A 16426-nucleotide genomic window follows, 5' to 3' on the forward strand; every position below is an offset into this window, starting at 1 on the left:
GGGTTTTTTCATTTCTCTCTTTTTAAGCAGAATCTGGGCATCTTCCTTTTTAATATATAACCTTATATCTTGTCCTATGTCCCATGTACCTTGTACACATTTAATGTGCAACCTTATATCTTCATTGAAATGTCTTCTTTCGACATGTTTTGTTCTGTCCTCTTTACTTGGCTTCTTATTGCCTCTTTTTTTTGTTTGTTTGTTTTTGTTTTCCAGGCAAATCATCATTCACTCTTTCTTGTCCTCCTTGATGAATCAGAGGTTTTACATTCTATAGTTTTATATTATTGGTGGCTCTGTGAAGAACTTTTGAAAGTGAGATTTGAACGTAGATGTTTCCTTTTCATTCACCCCAGGGAAGACACGGTATCCGACGCCTCTCCCTCCAGGTGCTGGGAACCCTCTCCCTTCTTCCTGACCCCCCTTCTCAGACTGCAGTTCAGAGCCAATGGCTGTTTGCGGGACACTGTGTATTACCTCTTACAAGATTATTTTTACCATTCATATTATTTCAAACTCCTGTTAAGAACAATGAGTGAGGTTTAACTACCTCACAGCTGACTTGGATCCGGGATCCCTGCCTTGGGTGATGGGGAGAAGGCCATCTTGTTAAAAGAGAAGATCAGGTGTAACTGGGACTTAAAATGCTCTCCCAACACATCTCTGCCTCCAAATCCCACCCAGCTGCCAAATCCCCACTCAGCGTTCTACAGTGCCGCTTCTCAAAGTCTATAAACCATGGCTTATGGTAAGAATTTACACTTTATATCATTATACACACCACATAAATACACGGAGGATATATACATATATAAATATCAGTGAATACATACATACAACTAAAACAAAAGTTTCGTGAAATAATATACTTACCATGGTATAATAATGTAAAAACATGAGAAAGATAATATAAAAATGATTTTGCTAAGAACCTGATGCATTCTGATAAGCTCTATTCTTCTTTATCTATTTAAAAAGAATTGATCTCAACCCACTAAGTTGATTTTCAGTCCACTGATGGGTCACGTTGGAAAACCACTATCCTAAGGTTTGCCCTGATTTCTTACAGTGATTCTATTTAAGGGGATTTGCTTAGGTTCCTCGTTGAGGTCCCTACTGAGCCTCTGAATCTTTTCACATATTCGTGGCTTTCCCTGCATTTGCTCATCCTGACTCAGAGACCTGTGCTTATCCAGGTTTGATGGGTGGGACGGATCCTGAAATTCCCTGCTCAAATCTTTCCTATGCGGATGGAAGACTGAGGCAAGGGCTCAGGCTGACCTAGCTTTCCTTTGCCAGCTGAGAGCTGCGTGGGTAGCAGGGAGGGCTCACCAGAGCCAGCTGTCCCAGGAGTGCAGAGAACATCTGGATCATTTAGACAGCACACTGGCGGGTGCCACCTCCCCTGGCCAGGCAGGGTAGCCATGTCCTCACTGCCGTGGCTGTCTGCCTGCAGAGCATTTCTGGCCCAGTTGTGCGGCCAAATCTCAGCCAGAAGTAAGACCAGCAGAGACCCCCGGTCTGGGTGGTCCCCAGCCTCTGGGTCACTGCACAGAGGCACTGCCAGCCTCCCGAGCTGCTCCCCACCCATGCACACCCTCTCCCCCAGTATCTTCAAGTGTGGCAAGCAGAGCCGCTCCCAGTGGGCTCTGCCCTTCCACCCGGGCATCCTGCTCCTCCACGAGCCGTCCTCAGCACTCCGTCTGCTCTGCATCCTGCTGTGCAGACCCCTCAATGTTTCTGCCATAGCTCGCCTAGCTAACAGCACCCACAGATCCATCCTGATTTAAGCTGCCATCCAAAAGAAGAACTTGAAGTAAACTCCTAATTTCAGGTTGCCTTCCTAACCAAACTCCAAACTCTTTGTTTATTTTTGCCTCACTGGGTATTTTTCTCTCTGCCTATATGCATTATATTGCGAGTCACACTGATTTGTGTCTTACTATCAAAAATATCTCATACATGAAAATGGTTTGCCAGCCCAAATGGACAAAGCAAATATAAGGTTCTATCGTTAGAGCTAGGATGGCTGTTACATTGATACTGTGCATTTATTTTGGGACAACTATTTTCCGAGATTCGTTGTGTGCCAGGCAACAATGATGTAAAGGAGAAAGACATAGTCCCTTACGGCCTGTCAGAGAAGATAGATGTCTAAATGGATACTATTCCTAGCGTGCGGAGTTTGATGATAAAGATTTGAATCAAGTGCCACAGTCCGAAGTGACCTTATGTATGGTTTCCCCAAGGAATCGGCCCACGAGCTACAGCTTGAAAGCCGAATGAGGGCCTTCCCCGTGGAGAAGGGAAGACAGAATGTTCTGGAACAAGCCTTTCCAGTAGACAGAACAACATGCAAAGGCACAGTTTATTTACAGAACAGAAACAGACTCACAGACGTAGAAAACAAGGTTATGGTTACCGGTAGGGGGGAGGCAGGAAGGGGTGGGAAGAGATAAACTGGGAGTTCGAGACTTGCATATACTAGCTAATAAATATAAAATAGATAAACAATAATTTCACACTGTATACCACAGAGAACTATATTCAACATCTTGTAGTAACTTATGGTGAAAAAGAATATGAAAATAAATATATATATGTTCATGTATGACTGAAGCATTATGCTGTACACCAGAAATGGACACAATATTGTAAACTGACTATACTTCAATAAAAATATATATATAATAATTTTTTTTTAAATACACTCAAAGTTTTAAAAGACTCTTCTGTATTCAGATCAGAGCAGATCTCTTGGTGACACTGGAGCCAGGGGGTGTGAACAGAGGGGAAAGGGCCCAAACTGCCCATCCGGGTAGATGAGCAGTTGTGGCTAAGGAAGGAAGACCCTGTCCTGCTGGAAAGTGGATTTCATTTCAAATTGCACCCTCCTCCTTCCACCTCCAAATACCGGGGTCGGTGGGGCGCCGGCTGGGGTGCAGAAAAAGGAGGGGGGGATCTTGGCAAGAGGGCAGTTCCCAAACTCCTGGCCTGCCTTCAGCCTGAAAAATTCTCCTTCTAACTGTGTACATATGAATTTTTATGTAAGATTTCAATTCTAAAAAGGTTTCCATGGATCAAAAGAATTAGACAACACCTGCTGTAGGTAATCATAATCCAACTCAGATTTCTTTTTCGCCCTGTGGATATATGACTGTCTTTGGGTTTAGGGAACAGAAGTATTTGTGGAGGCACTTAGCGGAGCAGTTACGAGTGTGGATTTGGGAGGCAGGCGGGCTGGGGTTCAGTGCCACTTTCTAGCTGAGTGACCCTGGGCCAGTCACCTCATCTCTCAGTTTGGGGGGTACACTACCTAACTCTGGGTTGTAAGGCTCAGATGAGATGACGCAGCGAAGATTTTAGCACAGAGCCTGGGGCAGGAAGAGCGCACGGGAAATGGCTGAGATATTAAGTATGGCTAATCAGCATTAGTGGGGCTGAGTAAGTGAGCAGCAGGGGCTTTGAGAAGGCGACTGGCCCACCCTGAAAGCTCATGCCTCCGGCATGTCTGGAATACAGCAGGTGCCCCCTCCGGTGGTCATAAATGTCGGCTACCACGTAACTGCAGGACAGAAAAGAGAACGGAGGAGAGGAACGGAGTGGAGCCCTCCTGTCCTTCCCAGCAGCCTGGAGAAAGGGCAAGAGGCCGCAGAGCAGCAGCCTGGGCCGCGTGGGGAAGGCTCGGTGCTGGGCTCCTGGGACAGAGGCGCCCCCTTCGAGGGGCCTGGCCTGAAACGGGAGCATTTCACTTGGCAACAGAAGGAAGTGGCAGCTTCCCTGTGTCCACAGGGCACAGGAATCTGCTGGGTTTCTGAGTCCTCTGACAACGGAACAGGCACATTCATCAACCAAAAGAACACTGACCATGGGCCTGAAACCACGCGGAATTAGTGTAAAGCAAGTGGACCCTCATCTAAACAAGTGGAATGACTGACAGGCAGAGGGAACCCTCTTCCCACGGTGCCCACGCGCCGTGCCCGCCTTGGAGAGGAGGAGCCTGGCAGGCAGCGGGGAGGCCTCCCCAGTGCCTCCGCTCCCTCCTCTCCATCCTTCCTTCTGCCTCCTTCCACATCCCCAGTCCCAGGGATGAGGCCTTGGCTGATAAGGTGGAAATTCCAGAACCAGAAGTTCCTGGGGCTGTGGTGTGAGGAAAGTGACAGTCCTCTCCCCAAGCAGCCTTTCCCCCCTCACTCGGTAGCACAGGGCCACCCAGTTCCCACCTAAGCAACCGGCGCCTGCTCCTGCCCAACCTCAGCACAGCTTCCAAACAGGAAACTGAACGCCAGCAACCAAGCCCTCCCCACACAGGTCACGGAGGCCAGCCTCCTGCCCCCGTTAACTGATCAGAGCCACTTCCCAAGGGACCTTCACTCCCCTGGACCCACCTACCTCTCTGCTCACGGCCCCTGGGGCTGCCACCTCCTTGGCTTCACTCTCCAGCTGCCCAGCAGAGACCAAGGCACCGTTTACCCCAGGAAAGCCAGAGCCCGGGCCTGGGTCAGAGCCGGCAAAGAATGAGGAATGGATGCTCCTTTCTCACACAGAAGCTGGTCTCCGAATCGGATCCCAGGCTCCGATGGCTGGGATGCTGTGAGTCAGACACTGCTTTCACCACCTGCTCTGGACAGGTGACTCAGGGCAACTGTGTCCAGCCTGGCACGGGTTCGCTCGGAGACTCCCGACCCGAGCCATCTGACTTCTCCACGTGAAGAGGCTTGATCCAAAAGGGCTGTGCTGCCAGCACTGGGAAGCTCAGCCTCAGAACAAAGTCCACCATCTGCTGGGCTGGCAGAGGACACGCAGGAGGCCAGCCCCGCCCAGGACCCCAGCACCCAGCGAGGCTGCTCACTGCAGCCCCAGTCAGCCCCCGCCTTCTTTGGACAACCCGGAAGTGGCCGGGCGGGTGGACAGAAAGGTAAAGGACATCACTCAAGCCTCCACAGGGTCTGGCACAAACGTCAGCTCACACAATCTTGCCCTCAATCTAGTAAATATTATCATAATCATTTTACAGGTGGAAAAGCCGCTGCACAAAAGCTCATTGAGTGCCTCCTACGGGCCAGGCCTGGTGACCCTGGGTTGGAGCCCATCCCTGGCTTAGCGAAGTCCAGCCGCTTCCCAGAGGTCGCCTGGCTAGCAAGTTATAGAGCCTGGAGTCCAGTCAAGACCCACCTGACGCCGTAAGGCCAGGCTCTCTTCACAGCATCGCGTCGCCTCTCTGGGCCAGGCTGTCCTTAAAATAAGAAACTGGCCCTCAGGAGCCAGTCTGGCCCTCAGGCCAGCAGTGGGCATCAAGAAGGACGCCTCCAGGGGAAAAGAAGGGAGGGGGCAGTAAGTTACGTAACACGTTCGAGCACAGAGAAGATTTTACTAGAAATGCAAATTTTCAGGCTGCAACTAGTCCTCCAGAATCCGAAGCTCTGGGGGTGGGGCCTGGCACTCTGCTTCTGCAAGGCCTCCAGCTGACTCTGGTGCCATCTCAAGTTCGAGAACCGAGGACTTGACTTCCGTAGAGCATGCTGAGACCCATGGCATGAAGGGACAAGGCACTTCTGTTTGTCCCATCAGGATTTTCATCGTGTGACCAGCGTGCTTTTCCCCCGCAGGTCCCCTTGGAGAGCCTAATGTAAGGGTGACATTTAACCCATCTGCCCTTCAAGAACATCCCACACATCTCTCCTAAGCACAGCCTCTGTGAGCCGTTTGTGTGAGCCAGGCTGGGGCTTGTGTGTGGCCCTCTCTTCTGAAAAAATGGACTTGTTTTCAGATGCTTACCCTCAGATGTTTCGGGGCTTGCTGGGCGCTTTAATCAGGGTGTAGGTGCAACTCGTAGGAAGCCCCTGGAATTCCACGCAAGCCTGCGGAGATCTAGCTACGGCTGTGAGACCCAGGCCCACAGTCACAGGGAGGCACTCTGGGGACAAAGCTGCCTTTGTCAGCGGGTGTGGGGGACAGTTCCACATTGCACAGCTGAGCCTGGAGGGCAGTGGAGTAACTTCTAAAGTGCAGGGAGCATGGGCTTCCATCAGGGCCACCTGCCGCCCTCACCCCACAGCCTCCTTCAATTCCCTGGGCCCACTGCAGCTGGGGCTCGGGCCCAGGGATCAGCCCCCAAGGCTGTTTCACTGGCAGAAAGGCTGGGGGGGGGCAGTTTGGTAGCTCAGGCGTGAAGAGGCCAGCCTTCCTCTTCCCAGATCCTGCAGCCTCCCTCCTACACCAGGCCGGAGCCCTCGCCACCTGGGCCTGAACCCAGCTCCCGCCCCTCCATTTTCAGATCATACATGCTGGCTCACTCCCAGAAGGTACATTGAGTCCTGCCTGATCTTTACTGACACAGGGTGGATTCCCTCGAGGTGCAGACTGTATCCCATCAGTGCCCGCCAGGACCTCGTCCAGAAACAGGAGGGCGTCTTCCCTCTGCGCCCTCATCTGCTCCACAGCCCAGCACGTTTCCCGCCTAAGGAAAGGAGGGCAGATGCAGCTGGCAGAGCCCTGCGGCAGTTAGAACTGGGGCCCCCGACCTGCATGCCAAGCTCGGCCAAGGACTGCTATGCGATCGTGCTCACATCTTGGCTTTGGTTTACTCACCTGCCAGATGGAATTAAAAACTCCCACTGCAGAGGGGCATGTCCCCAGCCTTGGACCTTCCTCTGAGTTCTAAACCCTTTCTTCCCCCCACCTGCTTAACATCTCCTCTGATGGTCTAACAGGTAGTTCAGACTTCACACCATCACCCAGTACTCTTGATTTCCCCCAGTGAACTCTCTTCCTCCCCGGCTTCCATATTTTGGTAGTTGTCACCATTGCCCACTCATTTGCACAAGGCAAAAAAAAAAAACAACAAAAAAAACCCAAAACCATATCAAGGAGGTAAGAACATGGGTTCTGAAACCAGAATTCCTGGATTCATGGCTCAGGCCTGTCCCTGGCCAGATGGGACATCACGGGCGGGAAGAGGCACCTCTCTGCAGATTGGCTTGCCCTCCCATAGGATGGTTACTGCACCAGGACCTGCCTCCCAGGGCTCCTGCAGACTAAATGTGGTGACACTGGGAGAGCTCCTAGGAAAGGCCTGCCAGAACAAGCCCTCCGTGTCGGCCTTTATTAGTCTTGATCTGTCCTTCTCTCTGTTTCTCTTGACTCTCTCCTGCTCTCTCCCCTCCTCTCTTCTCACATCACAGCCAATTTATCAGCCAATTCCCACCAGCCCTACCCCCAGAAGACGTGACAAATCCAACCTCTTGTCTCCATCTTCACTGCCACCGTCCTAACTCGACCACCATCGCCTCCTCGCTGATAACCACACTCCCCTTCTAACCGGGCATCGTGCTCCTCCTCGGGGCGCCATAACCCACTTCCACACAATAACCAGGTCAGTTTTGGGAAAATATCAAATGGATCATGGCACCCACCTATATAAACCCCTCCTAGGCCTTTGCATTGCTTTTTTTTAAAAATTAATGTATTTATTTTGTATTGCAGTACAGTCAAGTACAATGTGTCCATTTCTGGTGTACGGCACAGTGTCCCAGTCATGCATATGTCTACATGTATTCATTTTCATTTTTTTTCATTAAAGGTTATTATAAGATATTAAACATAGTTTCCTGTGCTATGTAGAGGAAACTTTTTTTAAAAATCTATTTATATATATAGTGGCCAACATTTGTAAATCTCAAACTCCCAAATTTAGCCCTTCCCACCCCCTTTCCCTGGTAACCGTAAGACTGTTTACTACGCCTGCGAGTCTGTTTCTGTCTTGTAGATGAGTTTTTTTTTATTTTTAGATTCTACATATGAGTGATCTCATATGGTATTTTTCTTTCTCCTTCTGGCTTACTTCACTCAGAATGACGATCTCTAGGTCCATCCCTGTTGCTGCAAATGGCATTATTTTATTCTTTTTTACGGCTAAGTAGTATTCTGTTGTATGCATTGCTTTTTAAAACATTTTTAACTTAAAAAAAGGCTTTATTTTTTAGAGAAGTTTTAATTTTACAGAAAAATTGTGCAGAAAGTACACAGAGTTCCCATGAGTTCCATGCACAGCTGCTTCTGTTATGAACATCTTGCCTTAGTGCAGTACCTTCTTACAACTGATACATCAACACTGGGACAGGATTATTAACTAAATTCCATAGCCAACACTAGGGTTCGCTCTTCGGGTTGTATATTCCATGGGCTTTGACAAATGCATAATAACATGTACCCACCATGACAGTATCACACAGAAGAGTGGGTCATTGGCCTAAAAATACCCTGGGCCCCACCCAGTACCCCTCCCCCAAGACTCTGCATTGCTTTTTCAAAATAAAATCCAAATTCCTTACCATGTCTCAAAAGACTAACATCTTGCCCCTGCTTGTCTTCCCTTTTCTGAACAAGCCAAGCCCATGTCACCCTAAGGCTTTTGTCCAAGCCGTTTCCTCTTCCGGGAAGTTTCCACTTCCAGATCTTCATGTGGGGGGCTCCTTCCTGCCCTGATATCCTAAATGTGGCCTTTCCTGTCCACCCAATCTATACCAGCCCCGGGTCCTCCCTACTACATGCCCCTTTTCTACTCTCTTCACAGAACCATCACCATCTGAAGGTGTCTTGTTAGTCCTTGAGTATCACTTCTGTGTCCCACCTAGAAAGCAAGCACCCAAACAGCGACTCATCAGCTTTGCTCACCGCAGGCCCTAGGACATGCCCAGCCCAGAAGGGCTCGGTAAACATTTACTGACTGAATCAACCCAAAACTGAATGAATAAATAAATGACTAATGCCATGTAATGAGCTTCTACATTTGTTTGTACTTTAGAGTTTACAAAGAACTCTTGCATACATCTTCTTAATCTAATTTACGTGATTAGACTCAGATTTAGATGGAACTTAAAAAAACAAACGTATTCACGCCCTCTCTCCTAGTGTCTCAAGGCCACAGATGAGGAAAGAGTGAGAATGTTCTCTCCAAGGGATGAGAGTTTATTTCCGAGAGCATCCATCACCCTTCGGAGTGGACAAGCAGAGGGGGGAGGGTTTAGTGGGGAGGGTGTAGCTCAGTGGTGGAGCACATGCTTAGCATGCACGAGGTCCTGGGTTTAGTCCCCAGGACCTTCATAACTGCTCCCCGCTAAAAAAGAATACAGTCGCTTAATTTAACTTGTAGCTATAGGACGAAGGAAAATACCTGGAGATACAGAACCTTGACTGTCATCTGTGCAGCGCTTGCTGTGGGCCGGACACTGTGCTAAGACTGTCCACACAGCGTCTATCTCCGCATTAAGGAGATAGGGTTGGGGCCATTGTTCATCCCTGTTCTCCGGACGAGGAAGGGAGAAGGAGGATGCACGAGGTGGTAGAAAGCACGGGGCCAGCATCTGAACCCGAGGTTTATCCGACAACAACGTCCAGGCAATCCTGGTCCTGGAAATAAACACTGAATAAATAAACTATGCCGAGTTGAGCAATCTGGACCTCCCTACCCATCCCAGTCAGCCCAGTCACATGCGCGGGTTGAGAAAGGGTTAAACACCACAGCCGGAGGGGATGGTCTGCCTTGGATGGTGCTTTTTCAAGGCCAAGATTGAGATGGCTTGCAGGGCCTGCCCCCACCCCCACCAGGCCACAAGAAAAGGCCAGGTATTAATGAATGACACATCCAGGAAGAGAAGGAGGGGGTGAATGTTTCCACTCAGCAAGATTTTGGCAGGAACTGTGTGTTCAGTTTGGGGTCTTGCCTTTCACAAGGGTGTAGAGACAGTCCCTCGTCTCGTCTGGCTCTTATGGGGATGCCGGGGATGCTAGAGCTCCCCCAGCAAGAGGGCCGGACCCCTGCTGGTGGGTTTTCAGACTGGATGAGGGACAAGCTGAGGTGGAGCGTGCTTGGCCGGGGAGGTGGCCGGTCCCCGCCACCGGCACCCCTTCTGCCCACACAGTTATCTGAGGAACGCCGCTTCCTGCCTTGCATCAGAAAGCAACATTTTTCAAGATGAAGAAATCCCTACTTTCTTTTCTTAATTTGTTATTGTCATGACATGACTGACTCAATAAGTAAAAATTTTAAATCCCTGCCCAAGGTCGCAGGCTTGTCTCCCCCAGGCTTGAAGTTCCTCCAGATGCTTTGTGCCTTCTCCCACCTCCGCACCTCAGCGCACGCACACGATGTCCTTTCTAACTCACAGAGCCCCTGCTTCCTGGCCAACTCTCATGTGTTGTTCTGGGTTTGGCTCAACATCACCTCCTCCAGGAAGTCTTCCCTGACACCTCCCTCCTAAATCACTGATTTAATTAGGAGCTGCCCTTCTATGCTCTCGGCGCTCTCTCATCTGTGCCTTAGCCAGTAACTATGAGATCCTGGATGTCAGGGACTGTGCCTCCCCCAGCCCCTCTCTATCTGTAGTCCTGTACAGTCCCCGGCACAACATGGACATTAAATAGCTGTTAGGAAGAAGGGATGAGAAGAGGAAAAGTAACAAGCAAAAAATGCAGGAAGAAGGAGGGAGACAGGGATCTCTGTGGTCAGATGCATAGACACAGATACAATACAGAGACAGACGGCTATAACTAACTGCCCTGCACACCCGGGTATGTACATGCACGCTCCAGCCACAGGCAGGGTACGCCTGGGAAGAGCACTGGTCCAGGAGTCCAGAGGCCTGAGCTCTTACCAGGCTGCTGCTGACTGGCTGTGTGACCTGGGATAAGCCACTCCCGCTGCTGAGCTTCAGATTTTTCATTTGTGAAATACGTTATTATGAGACTTAAATAAGAACGCAGTCACTGCCTGACACGTGGTAGTAATTCAGCCGACAGCAGCTTGCTCTGCCTTCTCTCAACAGCACTCCACCCTCCGTGCCCCAGATGCCACTGGCATCGGGGAACACCGGCAGCGTGCAGGAGCCAGGGGTCCCTGCGTTTGGACCCTCTCCATTTCTGTCTCATACCATCACAGCGATTCAGATGCTCAAAATATATCCATCCGACACTGCATGCAACCCATTTTGGCTGCTCCTGTGTTCATCTCCCCAGTGACAGATGCAGGCACTGGCTTCAATTCCTGGACCAGTCTGGACCACAGCAGGAAGCAGAAGGCGGCCCCGGTGAAAACTATTTGGTACCCATCACCCTGACTCAGGATCCACGGGGGCCCCACGGGGGCCCCACGGGAGGCCCTAGGCGTTCTCCCCACCACCCAAGGGTCCAGCTCCTATGACAGGGCCCCTGCTCCAGCTCCTCTGTCCTGGTCTGTTCCTAACTCCACGGTCAGACCCCGGAGCTCCAGCTCTTAATCCCGTACCCCTCCACCCTGCACCAGTCTGTATCTGCTTCCTCACAGCCCCGAAAAACCTTCTGCTTGGTGCCACTCGCTTCTCCCAAAGCCTCAGCCCGAACTCTGCACTTGAACCCCTTGTGAGGTCTGCCCCGCAGACGCGGGGGCCTTTACGACCGAGGGTTCTGCCCCCATGGCCAAGGTAGGACAAAGCAGGTACTGTACTTTATTAAACCAGGCCTTTAAATCTAGTCACACATTATGTATTATTAGTAAAAACGGAGACTAGCAGGAGAGGGTATAGCTCAGTGGTAGAGTGTGTGCTTAACATACACAAGGTCCTGGGTTCAATCCCCAGTACCTCCATTTAAATAAATAAACAAACAAACCTAATTACCTCCCACCTAAAACAAAACAAACAACTGAAAGAGAAGGGGCATGGTAGAGCTTTCTGGAGTGAGGGTAATGTTCCTTATCATGCTAAGAGTTTGTCTTACATAATTGTATGCGGTTTTTCAAAATTAACTTTACATAATTGTATGCGTTTTTCAAAATTAACTGAATGGCACATATAAGATACATACATTTCACTGTATGTAAATTTTACCTAAAAGAATAATAGCAATCAAATACTGAACTTGGTTTAATCAAACACATGCTAAAGTGTTTAGAGGTGAAGTGTGGTGATGCGTGAAACTTACTTGGAAATGTATTCAAAACATAAGAGATGCAGGGATGGAGAGGGGGTGCAGGGATGGATGGTCGTGCGACAAGGTAAACTGAGTAAAAGGGTACTTGCAGAATTTATATAGCGGGTATATGCTTGTCGACTACAATTCTTTCCACTTTTCTGTATGTTTGAACAGTTTTCATAATAATATTCTAGAAAAGCTACAAATGAAAGCAAGCTAAGGAGTCACTACTTCGGGGGATGGTGAAATCCACTGTGTCACTGATGTGGTTTTCTGAGGCCATGATGGTGATGGTTCTGATAACTCGGCAGGGACTGAGAAGCCTAACACCGAATGGAAACACCAGCACACGAATCGGTCTGTGTGTAGACAGGGATCACTTGTTATTTCTCAGCCATGTGGTAACAACACGGGCTTTGGGATGAAACAAACCTGCCTGGGTTCCAGTCTCAGTCCTGCCCCTCCCCATTTGGATAAGCTCCCCATGCCTCCTTTTTGTTCACCTACAAAATAAAGACAACGGGGTATGTGCCTCAAAGGCTTGTGGCAGGGAGATCCAACGAGTCTGGCCCAGCAGGACACTAAATCAGCGCCTGGTGCTGACAAGCACCCAGGTGAAGGGAGGTGCTTAGTAATTACAGAGAGGTTTCCAGGGGGCACCGGTGGGGGCCAGCCACCAGATGTGGAGAACAGAGATGACTGGCTGACACATGGAGAGAAAGGCTCCTGAGGCCTTGAACCACCAGCAAAATTTCTTTTTCCCTGAGCCAACAAGTCACCATGATGAGTTTTTTTTTTTTTTTAATGCTGCAAGAAAAACAGGCTGGATGGAAGTATGCTTACAAAGCTCACAGTGCTTAAGTTAAGCTCGGAAGATTTGACACTGTCCTCTTTCCTCATCCCTGTTCTGCAGCATGCTGTTCCCTTTACCTAGAGCTTGCTTCTCCACCTCTGCACCCCACCAAGCTCCCGCACCCTGCACACAGTTCAAACAGCGTCTCCTCAGGGAAGCCCACCCTGATGCACCAGACTAGGTCGGTTCCCTGGTTAGAGCCTCTCATGGCACCTACCCCTCTTTGTCATTATATTTATGTGTGTGTCATTGTTTGCCTCAAGTCTCCCGTCAGATCCCCGGAGTCCAGCACAGTGCCTGAAGCCCAGCATGCTCTATATAAATCATGGGTTGAAAATGAATTCCAAGTGTTTAAGAACGTGACTTCATTCTTTGTAGATTGAAAAAGAAATAGAAAATGGGTGGTGGGGTGGGGAAGGCAATAAAATAAATCCAGCTACCATCTATCTTTGTCCCAGGCAACATCATATAGCTCTTAACTATTAAAGATGTATGGTAGTGTTCACTGTGGTTTTACTTTGTTTTGGGGAGAAAAGTCAGGGTGAGGATGGAAAAGGAATACAGCAGAATTCTCCTTAAACCTCTCCCCGCCCTCCTCCCCGTCTAACAGGCACAGCCTTGCCCTGATGACAGCTGGCCATGGGGACTCACATGGTATCTTGATTCCACTTTCTGTAAGAAGGAATTGAGGCACCAGTGGAGGAGACCGTGTTGTCAGGGACACAACCAACCACCTTGTCCCATACTCAGAATCTGCAGCTGTGGAATAGCAGAGCTGTAAGGGTCCTTAGAAACCATCTCTGCTTCAACACCCTTCCATCCACCTTGTAACAGGGACAATGAATGCAAATTAAAACCACAATGAGGTATTACCTCACACCAGTCAGGATGGCCATCATTCAAAAGTCCATAAATGATAAATGCTGGAGAGGATGTGGAGAAAAGAGAACCATCCTACACTATTGGTGGGGATGTAATTTGGTGCAGCCATTATGGAAAACAGTATGGAGAGTCCTTTAAAACTAAAAATAAAACTACCATATGATCCAGCAATCCCACTGCTGGGCATATATCTGGAGAAAACTCCAATTCAACAAGATATCTGCATCCCAATATTCATTGCAGCACTATTTACAATAGACAAGACGTGGAAGCAACCTAAATGTCCATCTACAGATGATTGGATAAAGAAGATGTGGTGTATATGTACAATGGAATACTACTCAGCCATAAAAAAGAATGGAATCATGCCATTTGCAGCAACGTGGATGGAACTAGAGATTATCATACTAAGCAAGTTAAATTGGACAGAAAATGACAAATATCAGATATCACTTATATGTGTAACCTAAAAAACATGCAAATGAACTTATTTATAAAACAGAAAACAGACTCACAGACATAGAAAGCAAGCTTATGGTTACCAAAGGAGAAGGGAGGGGAAAGATGAATTATGAGTTTGGGATTAACATAATACTATAATAAAAAGATAGTATTAACATACTACTACATATAAAATAGACAGCAACAAGGTCCTACTGTATAGAGAACTGTATTCAATATCTTGTAATAACCTATAATGGAAAAGAATATAATATTAAATATCTTGCAGTAACTTACAGTGAAAAAGAATATGAAAATGAATATAAGTATGTTCATCTATGACTGAAGCATTATACTGCACACCAGAAACTGACACATTGTAAACTGACTATACTTCAACAAAAATATATATATACCAAAAAATATATATATATGTATATATAACTGAATCACTATGCTGTACACCAGAAACTAACACAACATTGCAAATCAACTAGAATTCAAGAAAAAAAATTTTTTTCAACTTGGTTCCAGCTCAAGGTTGTCAAAGGATTAGCTTAGAAAAAAGTGCCTTCATAAACTAAATATTTTATATATCTGACTGATCCATTTTTGGTCTTATTATAAAATAAAGGTATTGAAACACACACACATACACAAAAACCAGGGGCAATGATATGTGAAGGGGCTTATCCAAGGTCACACTGCTGTGTAAGAACTTAACTGGACTGGTGTCCATGCATTTAATCCTCAATCTTGCAGTTGCTGAACTCAGAGAAAAGAAGGGACTTGATCAGCGTGCTTGAGTGATGTCACGGGTGGTCACTCAGACAAGCTCCCAACCCCGGGACCGAGGCACTCATCCCCTGAGCTGACACACAGACTGCCTGGGACAGCTCACAGCAGAGCCTCTCTCCAGCAATCACCCTCGGCTGGAGGGAGCTGCCTCTCCCAGGGTTGTGCCCCCGGCCCCAGGGCAGCCCACACGCAGTGACGGGTCACTGCCAGGTACAGAGCCCCACGGGGTCAGCAGCACTGGCTGAGGTCTGTGTTGTAGCAGCCTCATGGCCCAGCCTCACGGCCCTGTGCGGGGTGAGCCCTCACAGGTGTCGTCCCCAGGAACACTCTCCAGTGACCTTCCACACACAAATCTCTTATCTCACAGTCTGTTACCACGGCAAGACCCCATGTAAATAAAAATGAATAAAATGGTTTCACCAAACACCAAGCACCTACTAAATACCAGGTCCAGCCCAGTCCTGGAAGATCCCCCACTGCTGGGAAATGCACCCTGTAATTCACCTCTGAGGAGGGACATTCTGAGTGCCTGGCCCGTTTTCTCTAAGGCGGGGAGGCCACGGCCACCTGGGGCCCTGGAGCACCTCTTCTAACAACCCCAGGGGTGGGGCGCTCTGCGAGGGTCCCTGTGTCACACTCGGGAGCAGCCACTCACGGGTGTTGAAACGTTCTCGTATCACACATATGCTGCTCAGGCCACTTCGCCAGCTCCACCTCGCTTATTGCACCCGTGGTCCTGTGTGGTAGGCATTTATGATCCCGCTTCGCAGAGGAGGAAACTGAGCCGTCGCGAGCTTAAATACCTTTTCCCAAACCAACGAGCCTGTTCATCTCAGAGCCAAGGTTCCGTCCCGGTAACCAGACCCCTCAGCCCTGGTTCTTGGTCCCTATGCTCCCCTGCCTTTCTTCAGAACTCAGAGATGCCTGAATAGAGCCTAACCAAATGGGTCCAGGGTTCTAGCCTTATCTGCCATGTCTCCCTGAAGCTGGGAAAGTCAGAATACGCCTTTGACTTGCCTTGCTCTCCTCTTTAAAGAAAACCACGTGTTTACTCTGTTATGCCAAAGTTACGACAGAGCTGAAGCTTTGCCAGTGTTGACTTTAAAAGCTGGACTGAGGGGTTAAAATTCCTTTTCCTGATGCCTGTTTGTTTATGTTTCCGGAGCAAAAGAAGGAGGTGGCCGTAAGGAAGGATCTGACCCACCGGGCAGTACCTGCAGGCTGGCAGGGAGTCGGGCCAGTGTACCTGGAGCCCCTCCCAGTGCTCAGATCTGTGAGACACAGAGCAGCCGCCTGCTCCAGAGACCTGTTCTCCGGTCCCCTCAGAAGCTGAGCAGCTCCCCCTTCTGTTCTGCATCCCGCTCTAGGGAGCCCAGCCAGTGGGGACTCTTGACAGCTTCAGCATTTAGACACGGATGCCCTCGCCCCTGAGTGAGGAAGAGAGGGCAGGTAGAAACCCGGCTCACTCTCACCCCCTTGGGGGGTCCCGCAATACGCCCACCC

The 16426-nt window shown here is 49.0% G+C and overlaps 1 protein-coding gene and 1 non-coding gene across 7 annotated transcripts in view; one reads left to right on the forward strand and one right to left on the reverse strand.

Moving 5' to 3' along the window:
- The window catches only part of IL16 (interleukin 16), a 101729-nt gene that overhangs the window by 78258 nt on the left and 7045 nt on the right, over window positions 1–16426 (reverse strand). Inside the window, exon 1 of one of the 6 annotated variants that reach the window (XM_074354266.1) lies at window positions 4393–4721. The exons of the other annotated variants lie outside the window; for them this stretch is intronic. The gene's annotated coding sequence lies outside the window, so the exon portion shown is untranslated. Of the gene's footprint in view, window positions 1–4392; window positions 4722–16426 lie in introns of those variants that run through there. 6 annotated transcript variants of the gene reach the window in all.
- Window positions 11549–11623, forward strand: TRNAV-AAC (transfer RNA valine (anticodon AAC)). Its single transcript has one exon. It is a non-coding gene; the product is annotated as a tRNA-Val (tRNA).

This window comes from Camelus bactrianus, chromosome 27 (assembly GCF_048773025.1).
Source record: "Camelus bactrianus isolate YW-2024 breed Bactrian camel chromosome 27, ASM4877302v1, whole genome shotgun sequence".
Taxonomy (NCBI): Eukaryota; Metazoa; Chordata; class Mammalia; order Artiodactyla; family Camelidae; genus Camelus; species Camelus bactrianus.